The sequence below is a fragment of the Melanostigma gelatinosum genome (assembly GCF_949748355.1).
Source record: "Melanostigma gelatinosum genome assembly, chromosome: 3".
Classification (NCBI taxonomy): Eukaryota; Metazoa; Chordata; class Actinopteri; order Perciformes; family Zoarcidae; genus Melanostigma; species Melanostigma gelatinosum.
In genome coordinates this window covers 16,237,393-16,251,624 of record NC_136636.1, presented here as the reverse complement: position 1 = coordinate 16,251,624, position 14,232 = coordinate 16,237,393, and the positions used below count along the sequence as shown (strand labels likewise).

The 14,232-nt window shown below is 45.9% G+C and overlaps 1 protein-coding gene across 2 annotated transcripts in view; it reads right to left on the bottom strand.

Annotated features, from left to right (window-relative positions):
• The window catches only part of LOC306775147 (sodium-coupled neutral amino acid transporter 3-like), a 31,501-nt gene extending 17,898 nt beyond the window's left edge, over nt 1-13,603 (bottom strand). For both annotated transcript variants that reach the window (XM_079265429.1, XM_079265430.1), the window contains exon 1: nt 13,404-13,603. The gene's annotated coding sequence lies outside the window, so the exon portion shown is untranslated. The remainder of the gene's footprint in view (nt 1-13,403) is intronic.
• Between the last annotated feature and the right edge of the window lie 629 nt (nt 13,604-14,232).

Here is a 14,232-nt window from a genome sequence, read left to right as displayed (position 1 = left end):
TTCCAGAGAAACTGGGGGTAAAAAAAGTGACGCGTAACTCATTCTGAAATGAAGTTCATCGTGTTTTATATTTTTGCATCATCAGTGATAAACAGGCTTATTTTAAGCGTCACATCAAGATATTGCTCCAGTCTTCCCCACTATAAATTATAAAAGATGTGCCTGTTGGGGCCTCCAGGAGAATCCAATCACTGTTTAGGTGCTTTAAAAACCAGAAAAACACAGATGAGCTTGGAGCCACTAACGTTTACAGTAAATACAGTAGGAGGCTCATTATGAAGTCTCATGATGTTGCCGGTGTTCTGCCCATATGATCACTGTTTTGCACTGTTTACCCTGACAACAGCTACGCCTTGAATAATGTTTGAATAAAGAATTCTGGACACTACTGTTGCAGTGTGTACTGCCAGGTAGAGCTCAGGAGGCTTATTCATCTTTAACTCTGACCCAGAGCTCAGATTATGACATCGTTAAGGCAGCCATCTTGCGTGCCTATGAGTTGGTCCCTGAGGCCTACAGACAGGGGTTTAGAGGGTATCGTAAGGTGGAGAAGCAGACATTTGTGGAGTTTGCTAGAGAAAAGGAAATCCTTTTCACTAGGTGGTTCACATCACAAAAGGTTGTGACCAAGAAGGAACTTCTGTAGTTGATTATTCTGGAAGAATTTAGAAAAGTGGTGGCCATCTATCTGAGTGAGCAAAGAGTGACTAAAGTGGAGCAGGCCGCTGTGCTTGCTGATGAGTATGTCTTGGCTCATAAAACAGTCTTTAGTGGTAAAACTGGCGAGACTAAGAGCTTAGCCTCTCCTCACACCTTTTGTTTAAGACCTGGAAGCAATGGGTCTCCTTCAGTTCCCATTAGGACTTGCTTTTATTGCAAAAAGCCTGGTCATTTCATGGCAAACTGTCACGCTCTCAACAAAAAGTCAGAAGGTACTAAGCCTGTAGGGCTAATAGCTTCAGTACCACAGCAGTTGCCCTGTGTAGTTGGTCCTTGTCAGACCAATAAAAAAACGCACTGAGCATGACTTCTTTGCACCATTCCGTATGGAGGGTTCAATAGCAATTTCTGATTCTGAGAAGCTCATCCCAATCTTTAGGGATACAGGAGCCTCTCAGTCCTTGTTTTTGGCAGGAGTTTTGCCTCTCTCTCAGAAGACCACCACTGGTTGCAGTGCTTCAGTCCAAGGATGTGGGATGAGGTGGCGTAAAGCCCCATTGCATGTTGTGTATTTGCATTCTGGGTTGGTTACAGGCCCTGTCGTGGTGGCGATTCGTCCACAGCTTCCTTTAGGGGGAGTAGACCTGATTTTGGGTAATGATTTGGCTGGAGGGAAGGTGTTTCCTGCTCCCATTGTAGTGGATAGACCAACAGGCTCTGTAGTTGACAATTACCAGAGTGCTGATCTGTCATCTCGGTTGCCTAAAGTCCTTCCTGCTTGCATTGTAACTCGTGCCCAGTCAAGAAAGTCTGAAGATGTAGTGAATTTATCTGAAGTGGCTCCACCTGTTGACAGTAGAGGCTGATCCTGATCCTTCTGTAACTTCAGCCCAGAAGGCTGACCCTCCTTTGGCCAAGTGTATGGCAGCAGTGTTGCCTAAGGATGAGAGTGGTACTACTCATGCCACTTTTACTGGGAGGTTGGTATCCTCATGCGTAAGAAGGTTTCTTCTGTTAAAACAGCATGGTTTTGGATGACACCCTTATGGCTGTCATCTTAAGGAAGGGAGTGTTACATATGGTTCTATGTCCTGCTGTGAATGATTGTGCTTGGGTGTGTGCATGTGTGTGTATTCTGTGTCTTTTGACTTCTAGGTGCAGCTCCCTAACGAGTGATTGAGGGCACCTGGATGAAGATGTGGTTTACCTATATAGTATGGAGAACCAGATCCTGGCTGGCCATAAGGGGGCCACTAACAAGAGTCTGTGGCCCTGTTGAAGGACTCTGAGAAGTGTTGGCAAGATCAGAGGGACCGGTGGAAAGGCATAAAGAAGCCCCTCTGGCCACGTGTGAGCCAGGGTATCCTGACCCAGAGGACTGGTCCTCTCCGTCAGGGAGAACCAATGGGGACAGTGGGTCGACATCTCCGAGGCAAAGAGATCCACCTCTGCTCTGCCGAAGAGACCCCAAATGTTCTGCACTACATCTGGATGAAGCCGCCACTCCCCCGGTGGAGGCTTGTGACGGGACAGGAAATCTGCGACCTGGTTCCGTTCCCCTGGTAGGTACATTGCCCGAAGGCTGGTAAGACGAGGGGCAGCCCAGGTGAGAAGGGCACGGGATACCCGTAGCAATTCTGCAGATCTGGTGCCCCCTTGATGGTTTATGTGAAACACCGCCGAGGTGTTGTCCGACCGGACAAGCACATGCTTTCCCCTCAAGTATGGCAGAAAATGTTTGAGCGCTAGGTGCACGGCCCATAGCTCTAGAACATTGACATGCTCTATGTGGTCCTGAGCAGACCACTGCCCCTGAGCAGTCCTGTTCTGACACACTGCACCCCATCCCGAGAGGCAGGCATCTGTTGTGACCACCTCTCGGTGGAATGGGACCGAACCCATGGGGACACCGTTTGCCAGGTATGCTCTCTCCCTCCATGGGGATAGAGCGAGTAGGCACTGCTCTGATACTACTATTGCCCTGTGTCTGTGCCACTTGGCATCCAAGTGAAAACTGTTCAGCCATCTCTGCAGGGGCCGCAGTGACAGTAACCCTAATGGAACGACCGCCGAGGCAGCTGTCAGTTTGCCCAATAGGCGGAGAAAATGAATGTAGGGCACCCGCCTGCCCCCTCGGAAGGGAGAGAGGTTATGGACACCTGGAGGATGTCGTCCACCCGTCGGGGTGACGGACAGGCACTCATAGTGACTGTATCCAGAGCCACACCAATGAAGGTTATACTCTGGGAAGGGCTCAGGGAGCTCTTCTCCATGTTTACCCTGAGGCCCGACCGGGCCGCGTGAGAAAGAAGGCAAGCAGTGTCCTGTGCCGCCTGAAGCCGGGATGGCGCACAGATCAGCCAATCGTCCAAGTACGGCAGTATTTTCATGCCCTGTGATTGCAGGGGGAAAGGGCAGCAGCGACACACCTTGTGAACACCCGTGGGGAGAGGGAGAGCCCGAATGGGAGATACCCTCCTACATGCCTCAGACAGGGATGACTGCGCCAGCCAAACCTGGCGGCGAGTCTGGACCAGGGTGGACATCAGCCGTCCAAGTTCCCTCGACATGAGCGCAAACGCCTGCAGTGAGGCATCACTGAGGCTGGTCGCGGAAGGGTCGGAAGTAGCCTGCTGCAGAGAAGCTGAGAGGGCAAGCATGAGGTGGGAGAGGGAGTTGCCAATACGACCCATGCGTGCTGCTGTGTCATAAGCCCTGGATAACATGTCATCCGTGACCCGACATTGGGGTCGAGGGCACCTGGCATCGGGCCTCAGGGTCTCCTCAGGGGAAACTATGAGGGACGCAATAGTCGCCTCAACAGCTGGCATACGGGTGAGGCCAAACTTTGCCGCGTCCTGCATGGCCGCCAGGGTTCGGCCCTCTGATGTAAGACGGGACAGAGCCCCGGTGTCCCTCCAGCATGCATGTAGCTCCCTCAGATATTCATCGGAGGGAGGAACAGCAAAGGTGGTAGGGGCGAGAACACGCCTGAAGAAGGCACTCGCAGGCTGGGGTTCCGGCTGCTGCGTATCTAACTGCAGGCGTGCCAGTGCCATGCGAATGACAGACCCCATGGAGCTATCGACTGCACCTTCCGAAGAGCTCTGAGCTGAGGAATGGGAGGCAGGTCCAGAAGCATGGGAGGGCCGCTCTTCACTGTACTCAGTAAAGAGCGTGGCTGACGCCGCCAGTGACATCACGTCCTCCTCTGAGCAAAAATCAGCCGCGGGTGGATCTGGTGCTTCAGCCCCCCCTACACTAGGTTGGAGGGCCAGTAAAAGCGACTTCATCTGAGCTAGCTCGGAGGTCAGCAGATCCACTCTAGAAGACAGCCCGCTGGGTTTAGCCCTCTTGGAGGGAGCCCCTGCGGTTTCTGTGGCCCTGCGCTTGGAACGGGTAGGTAGGGCTGGATTCAACTGACCCGAAAGGGGGAGGTCGACCATACCCGTCAGGTGTTCCGCCTCGGCGAGCCTAGCAGTCCTTACTGCTCGAGGCATGATACCACAGTTCATGCATGGGTTCTCAGAGAGGCCCTCCCTCAGATGCTCGAGGCCAAGGCAAGCGGGGCAGAGGTCATGGCCATCATCAGGCTGCAGAGGAGCCATACAGGTCCTACAGCCGGGAAAGTCAAACATGGCCGACTCTCTAGGCCAGTCTGAGCGGATGCTCTGCTGAATGTTTGAGAACGGCCGGGGACAGTCAGTGAGAGGGGAGCGAGGACACTCTCTTCACTAAGATAGTTGCTGCCGATATTGGTGTCCCACCAGTTAGCTTGAGCGAGAGCACTCTGCCACTGTGGAAACAGGTCAGAAGAACAGTCCTTCTAGTGAGAGGGGAGCGAGGACACTCTCTTCACTGGGATAGTTGCTGCAGATATTGGTGTCCCACCCGTTAGCTTGAGCGAGAGCACTCTGCCACTGGAGATAGGTCAAAAACACCGTCCTTCTAGTGAGAGGGGACTAGGATAGTAGATAGCCGATAGACAGTTGCTGTAACTTCTGGTGTGCTACCCGTTAGCCTGAGCGAGGGCACTCCGCTAACTGTGATATCCGCTAACTGATATGGCCGTAATGTTCACAACAATCAATGGACACAATCAGAGTATTTAGCTTAGACACACCCGAGTATCAGCTTAGTCTAATAAGCCGGAGCAAACGCTCTGCTAACTGATCCGGCCGTAATGTTTACTGTGAAGGGCGGCCCGACAGCGTACTCAACGCTCACGTTAGCACGCCACTCGATTAGCTAGAGCGGAACGCTCTGCAAACCGAGGAACAACAACGAACAATGGTTTCAAACAATGTCAGTCGATCTCACCGATTGCTGCCCATTTGGGTCCGCCAGACTAAGTCTGGGGCTCGATGGTCCGCACGGCGCAAACGCCGTTCCCTCCCAAGAGGGACCGCTTGTCGCAGCCTTTGGAGGGCGAAGATCCGCAACCCCGACCGGTGGTCACAAGGCTACCGCGACAAACTCTAATACATCTTGCTCGTAGGCAAAAATATATTTTTTTTCTACTACCATGGTAGTCAACCTGCGTAGCGAGAAGAAAAAAAGGACTGAACTCAGGATGACACCGGAACTTATAGACGACGGGAGTCATCTGAGGTCACGAGTGACTTTGTTGATGTAAATATTCGACCTGCGCATGCGCGAGACGGAAGATATCCAGTGTTAAGCACTGCCTCTGGCGGTCAGTAAGGATGAAATAGAACCACTATTTACAGATATGATCCGTGTCCATGTGAAAAACTGCATAGAGCATATCCTCTTTTACTGAGCACCACAGGAGTCCCCTTACACTCTTACACCTCTACTGCAGCCCACTGTGTTATATAATAAATGAGCCCCAAAGGAGCATAAGAGTGAAAGGTCTCATTCTGAGTAACTGGACTAAAGTGACATTTGAAATCTTTGAACAGGTGGGAAGGTGAATAGTGATTAACTGTTAGATTTTTCCATCTGTTGGACATTAATGTAAGAGAATCTTTATAAAAACACTTTACTCCCACAATTATTTCCGATCTCTTCTCGTGTCAGTTGGACATGAAACAGGGCAGGCACGGGACAAGTGGGGCCACAGTGGGCGCAGGAACAGGCACGAGGTTCAGTCAACAGTGCCTGACAGCACCAGCTCGTCTCAGCCACGTGCTGCTGGGGACAGAGGAACACATGTTCATGTCCTATGTGATGTCGGCCAGCACCTGAATCACATATTCTGCTACGTGGCAAAGCAGGCTGGTTTTTATAATGGTCAATTTGTCATGAACTACAACCCTTTTAAATGCTCCGAACAACTCTTTAGGTCAAATGAACAACAATCTGGAGCAGTGAATTGTTTTTGTTGTTTGGATATTCAATCTGTAATAAAGTATTCGTTTTTGGAATAAACACCAGCTATTTCTCTGTTCTCATTTGGAGAATGTAAAGAAAGGAGAGACTTGTTATGAAAATATCCATATATGCAAGTCATTATAAAATTCAAAATAATTCTGAGAGAAAGATAATTAATGTAATAATACACAAAAAAAATACTTTCAATCACAACTCAAACTATATAACTGTATAAAAATTTAACTTCAACAGCTTTGATACTGCATCAAATAGTTGAATGAAATAGATGATGTCATTTCACCTGCTACGGATCGATCCGTGATCCGTTTGGATCACCCCTCACGGTTCGGATCACCCCTCACGGTTCGGATCACTCGTGAACCGCGGATCAATCGAGTATTTATTTATTTAATTATTTTTTACAGTGTAATCATAGTGTGTAAAGTTCTACTGCTGCTGTTCCTTTTCAAGTAACAAGTCCCCGAATATCAATGCAGAGTGTCAGTGAACAGATATAAAGCAGTAGTGTGTTCACGTGAACGGAGCAGCTTAGAAGCATTTAACAGAAGAACATCTTTGTCACAGGCGTTGAATCAGTGAAAGATCAAATCAAAAGGGACAAGGAAATAAAGGAATCTCCCATAAGTGGAAAGCAGTGTTCTTTATGCCACAAAGGTCATGAACTGGAGTTCTGCAAGCTTATGAAACAAATGTTTCACAAAGAAAAGCTGGACTTTTTGAAGTCTAAGGGCTTGTGCTTTGGATGTTTGTCACAAGGACACATGAGTAAAGGCTGTCAACAGAAGCTTACCTGTCAAATATGCTCGCTCAAGCATCCCACTATTCTGCACATAGCCAACAAGAAATGTGCTCACTCAACTGATGAAAGTGAGAACAGCAAGCTATCTGATGCAAACTTGTCTTTCACTATAGACACAGAAACATGTGGTTGTACTGGGGCCGGCAAGGCGGAGTGTGTGCTTTCAATTGTTCCAGTCAAAGTGAAGTCTGTGAAAGGGAACCGAACAGTTGAGACATGTGCATTCTTGGATCCTGGCAGTACGGCAACATTCTGTACAGAAGACCTGATGCAAGACCTGAAAGTAACAGGAGGAAAAGCCAACATCTTCCTCAGTACTATGGGACAAAAAGGACCAGTTCGAACACATGTTGTCATGGGACTGGAAATCAGTGATTTGGATGGGAACAATTTCTTGGAACTCCCTCAAGTTTTCTCACAAAAAGAGATACCGGTCAAACTGGAAAATATTCCACAGCAAACCGATGTTGACAGATGGCCATATTTGAAGGAAGTTTGTCTCAAACAAATCAACACAGGCATTGGATTGTTAATCGGAACAAACACGCCCAAGGCATTGGAGCCGTAGAAGGTCATCAATAGTCAAGGAGAAGGTCCTTATGCGGTGAAGACCATCCTAGGCTGGACTATCAATGGACCTTTGAGCAGAGCAGACACTGGCAAAGGAAATACTCACTGGCCACAGGTGACTGCAAATAGGATTTCTGTGGAAAAACTAGAGGAACTCACAAAGCAGCAGATGAAGCATGACTTTCCAGAGTCTCGACAGGCTGAAAACTTGGAAATGTCTGGTGAGGATAGACAATTCATGGATTCTGTGTCACAATCGGTGAAGCTAATAAATGGACACTACAGCATAGGCATGCCGTTAAAGAAAAAGGAAATAACATTTCCAAACAACCGTTCCCCAGCAGTACAGAGAGCTGAATCCCTGAAACGGAAGCTTATTAGGAATGAGAAATTCCACCAAGACTATGTCAAGTTCATGGAGGAAACACTGCAGAAGGGTTATGCAGAACCAGTTCCCACTAAAGAAGCCAACGGGAACGGTGACAGAACATGGTACATTCCTCATTATGGGGTCAACCACCCAACAAAGAAAAAGATAAGAGTTGTGTATGACTGTGCAGCCACGTTTCAAGGAACGTTTCTAAACTCACAGCTTTTACAGGGACCAGACCTTACAAGTTCCCTCATCGGTGTGCTGATGAGGTTCAGACAGGAGCCAGTTGCTTTCATGTCTGATATTGAAAGCATGTTCCACCAGGTAAGAGTTCCTGCTGAAGACTGTGACCTGCTGAGATTTATCTGGTGGCCACAAGGGGACCTCAGTCAAGAAGTGAAGGATCACAGAATGACAGTTCACTTATTTGGTGAAACTTCATCTCCAAGTTGCGTGAGCTACGCGCTCAGGAAATGCGCTGAAGATAATCAAGCAGACTTCAGCCCAGACGCAACAAACACTGTGCTAAGGAGTTTTTACGTCGACGACTGCTTGCGGTCTGTTGCAAGTGAAGAGCAGGCAGTTGCTTTGATGCAGGAGCTGAGGACCTTGTGTGCATTAGGGGGTTTTAAACTGAACAAGTGGATCTCCAATAGCCGAGCTGTGCTTGCTTCTGTATCTGAGGATGCCAGCGAAATGGGTTATGGCACAGTCACATACCTGCTTTCAAGAAACCGCCAAGAGCAGTTACACTGCGCTTTCATCATGGGAAAGGGTCACGCCCCTAAAACCTGTCACAATACCACGACTTGAACCCACTGCTGCAGCTGTAGCATCCAAAATGGACAAGATGATGAGAGCGGAACTGGATCTGGATCTCAAGGAGTCTGTGTTCTGGACCGACAGTACTGCTGTTCTTCACTACATCAAGAATGAGAAAACAAGATACCGTACCTTTGTTGCAAATCGGATTGCAATGATTAGAGATCAGTCAGAGGTTTCTCAGTGGCGGTATGTTGGCACAGCAAACAATCCAGCAGACTTTGCCTCACGAGGTCTCACTATGGATGCCTTTTTAAAGGCAAAGACTTGGATAACCGGACCGGAATTTCTGGCAAAGCCTGAAGCAGACTGGCCTGACATGCCAGACAGTACATGTCAGCCTCTTTTGAATGACCCAGAGGTCAAACAAGCCACGGTTTGTGCTATTACAATGGAAGAGAACATGGATGCAACCTCTAGGCTTCTTCAGCATTTCTCAAACTGGTTTGACCTAAAGAAAACAGTTGCATGGCTTCTCAAGCTAAAGAACATACTTAAGATACTCGCTCAGAAGAGAAAGGACTTAACAACCTCACTGATGAACAGGAGTATGGATGAGAAAGGTCAAAAGACAATGGAGGACAGCGGCGGCAGAGTTCGCCAGGTCCAGGTGAAAACCAGCACAAATGTTCTTCTTAACAAAAACAAGAAGTAATTGTTTTTGGTACCAAGGACGAACAATTGAAAATCACCGCTCAGCTTCAGTCACTGATGTTAAAACCCACAAACCAAGCCAGAAATCTAGGTGTAGTTATGGATTCAGACCTCAACCTGAACAGCCATATCAAGACAATTACAAAATCAGCCTACTATCACCTGAAGAATATATCAAGGATTAGAGGACTTATGTCTCAACAGGATTTGGAAAAACTTGTCCACGCATTTATCTTCAGCAGACTGGACTACTGTAACGGTGTGTTTACAGGTCTCTGTAAAAAGTCTGTCAGAAAGCTGCAGCTGATTCAGAACGCTGCAGCTCGAGTCCTCACTAAGACCAGGAGGGTGGATCACATCACTCCTGTTCTGATGTCTTTGCACTGGCTTCCTGTCCAACAAAGAATTGACTTTAAAATCCTGCTGTTGGTTTACAAAGCACTGAATGGTTTGGGACCAAAATACATCTCTGATCTGCTGCTACCTTATGAACCATCCCGACCCCTCAGGTCGTCTGGGACCGGTCTACTTTCTGTTCCCAGAGTCAGAACTAAACATGGAGAAGCAGCGTTCAGTTTTTCTGCTCCACATATCTGGAACAAAGTCCCAGAAAGCTGCAGGTCTGCTGAGATCCTCAGCTCATTTAAATCAAGATTGAAGACCTTTCTGTTTGCTGCTGCCTTTAATTGAACCACATTCAATTAATATATTTATCAATTTCCTGCATTTCTGCATTTTACTACTGCATTTTATTTCTTACACTGTTTTTTAATTGTTTTTGAAATCTCCTTTTCTTTTGCCTTGTGTTTTGATGCTTTTAATGGTTTTATGTGAAGCACTTTGAATTACCTTGTTGTTGAAATGTGCTATACAAATAAACTTGCCTTGCCTTGCCTTCTGAGACCTGTCACTAAGATCTGCTTATTGCTTGAAGGTGACATGTAATACTTTTGACTCTCGTCCACAAAATGGACATAAAAGCGTTCATGAAAAATGATAATGATTACTGGACGTTAATAGAGTTCCTGGTTAATGGAGTTCCATTTAAGGTATTGCTGACATTGGTCTTAGTTTTGCCTTTGTATTGTGCTCGCACTATGGCTCTTTATTAATGTGCATGAGAATAATTGTTTTGTTAGCCAGAAAGACAATTAGGGGCCGGAGTGTGAGAGCCATTTTGTATTCTTAACAGTTTTTGTATTTTATGTTTATTGCAAAAGTATGTGTGTTATGCTCTTTAGAATGTTTACCATATAACAGAGTTAAGATAATTGGTCATGTTGTAAAATGTGTGCTTTGCCCTTTGAAGTTAAAAGGCTCCTCTATTCTGTCCTGCTATTGGATATTTATTGGTTGACTCCTTTAAGTGAGTTCAGTGTAAGTTAGGCTTTGATGGAGCAGGATGTGGAGCAACAATTTTTCTGACTGCAGATTCTAGATTACAGATTCTAGAACGCAGATTATCGACTTTTTAGTTATAGCCAGTGTTTTAGTACTCCAATTATTACGGAAATTGTTTTGTTTATTTTTTACATGGAATAAAACTACTTTTAACTACGAGCTACGAGCCTCATCTTTGGACAGCTAGCAAGAAAAGTATAGCCTGCAAGAGCACGTAAATTGGACATGGTAGTCTACGCGAGTCAGAACCCTTTACATCCTGCAAGAAGTGGCCAAGAAGGACGGTCAAATAAGCTGCCACTACAGTATGTTCAAGTTCAGCCCCACATATTATGAGCCCCATGACAAGGACAATAATAACCTCTGGAGTGTCTGACACTTGGGCTGAGTCAAACGCAGATATTCACAGGTCTCTTCAGTGTGACAGAGGAGAACAGCTGGCTGGTTCCCACATGGTTAAAACATCGGCGTCCACATGCCGCGCACCTGTCCAGCTTGTGCTCAAACTCTCAGCCACTTTGATCACTGCACATGCTGGGGTCACTGGCCGCAGTCGAGCTTATCTGCTCGTTCTCCACTGTGATGAACCCAGCATGACAACCCATATGGGTTGGTGTTTAGATAGGGGCCAAAGTCAAAAACATGTCCCCCTCAGCCACCCCACCTTAAGTACACACACTGAAGTTCTCTGGACAGTCGATCTGTATCCCAGAATCTCTGAGGTTTCCAGTCTTAATATGGTTGGTATTTAAAAATATTTTTATAATTTAACTCTAAGAGCCTCACACTTGGAAAGTTACATGTTTTTAGAAGTACAACTACAGTTTTCCATGATGCCCACTCAACACCTGCATTTAAGCAACAAGGGGTTAAGTGTCTTATTTCACACAATCTGTCCAACAGTTGTTTCACAGGAATATACACATTTCTACACCCACCATTTTCTAAGTAAGTCAAAGACTGAAACTGGCAACGTGCAGGGTACAACACATGGTGCCGATCCTCATCAAGGTAAACTCAAGATAAACTCATCAAGCAGTCTGCATAGCAACGGCTATGTGGCGGTAGTTTCTCTAGCTGTTAGCCGATAGCCAAACACACCATCAAAAACTCTGAAAGCTGTATTACCTTCACTGTGTCACTAGTTGGCCCCAGTGTCCGGGACCGGATATGAGCAGTGAGTGAGGAGTCATGAGAGGTTCTTCAACATGCAGCTATAACAGACCACCCAAAATATTATGCAGTTTGCTGCAGCAAAGAATGTGAGATTGGCTGTGGACAGACACAGAGGTGCACTCTTACTCACGGACACCCTCACTCACACACGCAACTGATCGCATGACCCTCCTGGCGGAGATAATAATAATAAAAGCAATAATAATAATAATAATAATAATGGAACTAGTGCAATACAGTTTGGTTATGGAGTGATCTTTTGGTCAATAAAATGTCAATAAAATATCTTTACAATTTCAATAAAAATTACAATTAGCCTAATTGATTCAAAACAGTTGATTAATTTATTGTTGATTGACGATTAATTTCACCCCTAAATGTGCCACTCATTTCATATTGTTAGTTGAAATAGTAGATGGTATTCAACATGATAAATATAGACAAGAAATAGCAGGGCATTCAAATCACTGGCACACATTCATTTATGAACACTGCTCAAAGAAAACATTAAGAATCACAAAAACACTGTCTCTCACTCATGAAGAAGAATGAAGGGGGGGGGGGGGATAACATTTCCTCCAAGCCAGTATTTTAAGGCAATAACACAATACCACATGGAACAGGCTCATTTAGCAACGAGTGCGCAGCATTAACTTCCCACACAGGGAGCTCTTCTTGTATATTTAGCCGACAACAACAATGGCAAAGCGCTTTAAAAAGCTGCTACTGGTGCTGTCTATATTAGGCTGTCCTGACGCAGACCGTGGGCTTCTATTTAAAACAAATTGTGCCATTAGTGTGGGTCGGATATGATTTTGGTGGTAGGAGGAAAGGGAAACTGTCTTTGCGTTTACTCGATGCCATGTGGCTTAAGTCACTCCCAGCAAAGTAAGGTATAAACTGAGTACACGACAGGAAAGGGATTTTCTTTTTTTTTACGAACACAAGCTACCTAGAAATAGACGACATAAAATGTCGATTTTTGATTCAGTGACGAGAACTGCTTGTGAAAAAAAGAAAAAAACATGTCAACTGAAAGTAGGAAACATTTGCGTAACACACAAAGGTATCTGCTTGTGAGTCACACATTGGCCACGTAGACTAATCCCATTCATCCGGCGGGTTCTTTTACCTGTTGCATGACGAACTTAACCTGCAAGCTGATCCGACGTGTAGCTACTCGAGAAAGACTCAAAAATGCAACACGAGTGCTCAGACAATGGACAATTTGTCAGTGAGTCCTTAAAGCACATGGTCCTCACATCTGGAGTTGGCGCTCACTGCGGGAGGACCAAACATATACCATTCTTTCTTCATTGATCACCCCTCAATAGGAAGCAAAACTATATGCCTATAGTGTGCCATGTGATCATATAGGCTACAATATTCATAATACCCTGTCTGTTTTCATTATACCCATTACACCCCAGTGTGATTGGGAAAAATCATATTACATCCAAGGTTTTACCATACTACTTCACCTCAACCTTTCAATAAAACCGGTTAAACACAAACATCATGTCAAAGACAGCAGCAGCATCTCAAGCAAAACATCTTTTATTCTGTTTAAAGAATCCAATTTGTTCTTACCAACGGTTCTGGTCACGAATCTTCCAAATGAATTCCTGTGATGAGTGCGAGTAAATCTGATGGTCAGAATCTGTTTCTCCTTGCGTATCGTCTCTTTCTTTTTCTCAGTGAAGGTGGAAGTAACTACATTCGCGTTTTCTATACGCACACCGTCGCTCTTTAAGTCAGCGGCAACAAAATGCGCTCTAAGAAATGGAAGGCATTGTAAAACCCTCTGAAGCTCAACTGTGGGGGTTGCATTAGATCCGCCTCCTTCACCACCGCCCCCCTACCCCCTCTATATCTGCGCTGGTGGGTTCTGCATAGGTGAGAGAGATAAGAAAATCAGAGGTTGTGGCAGCGGTTACGCTTTCCTTTGCCATGAAATAACTGAGCATATATGGGAGTGATAATGCGCACAACGCTGTGAAAATACAGTGCGTAAAACAAAGCGGTATCATAATGGAGAGAGTTGTAGTCAATATCGTTGTCATAGTGGGAAGTAAATAATTAAAATTTGAATAGGACGTTTTTCCCTTTCTCAGATGATTCTACTTCTCTCTACCTGGTGCATCTGATCCAGCAGCTCCCAGCACGGGGCAGCCTGAGATTTGGCACCTGTTAAGAGGGTGGAATGTGGTGAGCTTCCCCCTACTCACTCATGAGAGAACAAAAACTGCTTGGACACGGAATACTGATGTGAGGAGGTCAGCCTTCACCTCTGTCAGACAAATACCATGTTATAAATGTATTCACTAATTTATTTAAATTGCACAGTTGCACAGCAAGCTCAAAGCTCAACCAAAGTCCATACAAACAATGATGAAGATGGTTATGGAATAAGGCATAT